Raw genomic sequence first — 3,762 nt, 5'->3', positions numbered from 1 at the left:
CTGGTCCCGTCGGGAGCGTTTCCCACCCTGTAAAGCATATTGAAAGAACCCTTCGTGATCCTCTCGTTGCAAAGCCACGCCGCGGACAGCGTCTCTGTGCGCGACACGATGTTGTTCTGAGTGGAATCCGTGAGATCCAGCAGCTCAAGCACCCGAAGAATAAGCATGCGGCGAAGAGAAGGCCTCCCTTCCGCCTGTAAACTAACTCAGGTTCATTATGAAAAAGTGAGAAAATACAAAAAACAATAACAACATTAAAAAAAACAACCCAAAGCGTCAAAAAAGAAAAAGAAAAAAAAACAAAACAAAACAAAGGAAGACACATCCAGAGCCTCCCGCTCAGAGCGCCGCGGTAGTATCCTGATGGTTGGTGGTGTCCTTCTATTCCTTGTGAATATGTAAGAACGTGAACATGGGGTCCAGCTTAGTGTGTGACATGGCATTTCCCCTGGACCTGGTCACTCCTGGCCTGGTCACTTGCAGGACTCCCTTCCCTAACTGTGGAGGCCTCTGGCCTCGGCCTCCGGCTGGAATCTCTCCCGCCAGGCCCTTCCCTAACTCCTCCGGCCTTACCTCCAGGGGTTTTCCGCTCTGTTTCTCTCTCCTTTGGAGTTTCTGTGTTCGGGCCTGCAGGACCTTCACGCCCTTCTGGGGACCCAGCAGCCAGCCCCACTGGACCCCAATTCCCTGGCCAGACTGTCGTCAGCCGGGGCAGCAGCCTCTGCAGACAGCTGCCGCTCACCACCGGCCTCCAGATAAACGGCTCATGAGGCCCGGATCTGCCTTGAAATGACTTGTTTGACGTGTAAAGGAATTTGCCACCGGTTTTCCCTGTGAGAATCATGGTTCCCATTCTGCCGGAGAAAGTCACAGGTGGTTGTTCAAAGGAGTCCAGGCCGTGGTGGAGCCACACCCCTGGGAACACGGCACCCGCGGAGGAGGCCGGGGCTGTCTCCAGGGGTGCCCAGAGAGGTCCCACACTCTGAGCCCGACTCCTCGCAGGGCCAGGAAAGGCCCCCTTCTCCTCTGAAGGGCTCGGTGAGGTCTTTTGTCTTCTCAAGACCTAGGACACACCTGTGTCAGTCCTTGACGCCCAGGTCCCCTCTGCCCCATCTCTGCCGCGCCACCTGGACTGGGTGAGCCTTACCCGCTCCCAGGTGGCAGCCGTGGCCCTTGTCACGGAGAGGTGAGCAGGTGGGACAGACCCGGTCTCCCTGGAGAGGAAACGGGCGTGGAGAAGAAAACCACTTGGGCCCAGGGTTGGAAGGTCCGAGTTGGAAGGTCAGCCTCCTCTGACCTTCCTGCTGCCAATCAAATACTGCCCCGCCCCCGGTCATCCTGGCAGGGGGGGCGGGCAATGATGCATCTGTAGGTGGGCGCAGTGCCCACCCGGTGGGTGCTCCGGGAGTAATGAGGCAGCGAGCACACTGGCAGTGTCTGCATGTCACCGGCCCCGGCCCGGGTCCGCATCCTGAGCACAGTCTGGAACTGTGTGTGGTTTGTTCCCGACAACCTGAGCGAGGGACACGCACCTTCGTCCCCCTGGAAGGGCTGTGGTTCGGGGCTGCAGCCGGGTGTGCAAGGAACAGTGAAAACGCCCATTTCTAATGAGATCTGGTGATTAAAAGCAGCCACACCTCCCTCTGCCATAAAATAATAAACCCACTGAGGAGCCACACGCTGTTCTGGCTGAGCCTGTCGGCAGATGGTGGAACCGCCCCAAACCGCTCCGGGCACACGCAGGTGGGGCACAGGGAGGTGCAGGAAGTCCCTGGGCCTCCCTGGCTCGGCCCGTAGCTGGGGTGGGGGTGAGGGGTGCTGCTGGGAAGGCACAGCTTCCTGCTGGGCACTGAGCCCCCATAGGACCAGGCATCAGCCAAACAGTGACCCTGGCTTATCGGGGTGGCCTTGATAGGACCAGGCATCAGCCAAACAGTGACCCTGGCTTATCGGGGTGGCCTTGACCCCGGTTCTGAGCAGTTGGGTCTGGAGGCGTCGCTTCCTCACTCACTGGCTTTGGGGTCACACGAAGCGTTTGTTTCCCTGGCGTTTGGGGGCAGACGGAAAAGAAAAGGAAAGTTCCTATTTCCAGCTGTTCCACGGGGCCACCACGGCCACCTCGGATGGGACAGGTGGCATTGCTGGAGGGCCTCCCTGGGACTCCCTCCGAAACCCGCCTCTGGCCCAGTGCCAAGGCGGGGCCCGCGGGCGGCGTTGCACGAGCCGGTTGGTGGGGGTGAGCCCACAGGCCCCTGCCTGCCCTTTCCGGCCGTGCTGGGCCCACGTGCCAGCCCCACCCTGGTGACGCTCCCGCCTGCACGGGCAGGCCGCCTGGCACCCGCCACCCGCCTCCCCAGCTGCCGGCGGGACCGACGGGAGAGGGTGCGCTGGAACCAGCCTGGGTTTTGGGGGCCTGGGGCGAGCATCTCGTGACTGGCAGGTACGCCGAGCCGGGCAGGACTTTGCACAGCAGTCTGGGCTCCGCCTGGCACAGAATGCCACTCCGAGAGCAGGCGCCGCATCTGGTTCACTCCGGTGCCCTGACCGGGGCCAGCACTCCACAGCCACCTCCTAGGTTTGCGGAAGTCACCAAATGATTGGTGAGGAGCAGCGGTGACGGGACATGCATCCCGCCCAGACACACGCTGCAGACTGTGAGGGGACCTCAGTCAGGCACACAGGCATCACCCACCTGGGTCCCGGCAGGCCAGGAGCCCACGGCCGCGCACTGTGGCCGCCTGCGAGCCCGCGGGTGCCGGCACCTCCAGGCGGGGGAGGTGGTGGGAACTCCGCGGGCAGGGCTCCCCTCCTGGGCCTTCCATTCTGACGCTGGGGATAGGCAGAGGGAAACGCTGGGGGGACGGGGACATCGAGGAGGGGCCGGTCAGGGTGGGTGCCGGGGAGGCCCCTCTGGGGACATCTGAACCTAAGGGAGCGACGGGCAGAGATGGGGGTGCAATCCAGGCCCAGGGACCCGCGTGCAGGGGCCCTGAGGAGGGAGCGGCGTGGAGTGTGTGAGGAGCGGCCAGGAGCCCTACTCCAGGGAAAAGGCAGGTGCACAGAGGGAGGAAGTGACAGTCTGCGGGACAGTGTCACTGTGTGAACGGTGTGTCTGCCCTGCAGCCAAAAATGGAAATGACGCTCTCCCCACCCCACTTCGGGGGAGAAATGGGAGGAATCGGGACCCAACCCAGCCATCCTCCATGTCAGCCATCCTCCATGTCATCCTCAAGCCCCGTGGCTACACCACACGCGGGGCCTGACCCTGCCATGCTCGCGGGGCATCCCCAACCCCATGGTCTATACCAGACTCTTCCCTTTCCCCATTAAAACTTGCCTGTCCAGGGTCCTACTATCAGGCAGTGATGGCCTCCACTTCGAAACATCCGAGAGAAAACATTAAAACCCGTGCTCTTTCCTTTATCCCTTTATTACACTACCTCCTGTTCACCCGTGGGATTGCCACTTACGTGTCACCTCCTCCGAGAAGCCTTCCTGGATCCCTAAACAGGGCTGGGTCAGGCTGGGTTGCGCACACACTCTTCACAACCTCCCACTATCACAACAGCACATCCACAGTTAATTGCGTCAGAGGTTGCGTGATTTCTGGGCCCGACAAGCATGAGCGCCAGGAGGCAGGACTCCGTCTGTCTTGTCCATCACGGCATGGCCAGGGCCCAGCACAGCGATCGACATAAAACTGACGCCTGATGGACGCCCGCGGGCCTGGTCCGGGAGCAGCTCCCGTGGAGCTGGCCGCCC

The sequence above is a fragment of the Eptesicus fuscus genome, chromosome 6 (assembly GCF_027574615.1).
Source record: "Eptesicus fuscus isolate TK198812 chromosome 6, DD_ASM_mEF_20220401, whole genome shotgun sequence".
In the NCBI taxonomy this organism is placed as follows: Eukaryota; Metazoa; Chordata; class Mammalia; order Chiroptera; family Vespertilionidae; genus Eptesicus; species Eptesicus fuscus.
This window is presented reverse-complemented; position numbering follows the sequence as displayed.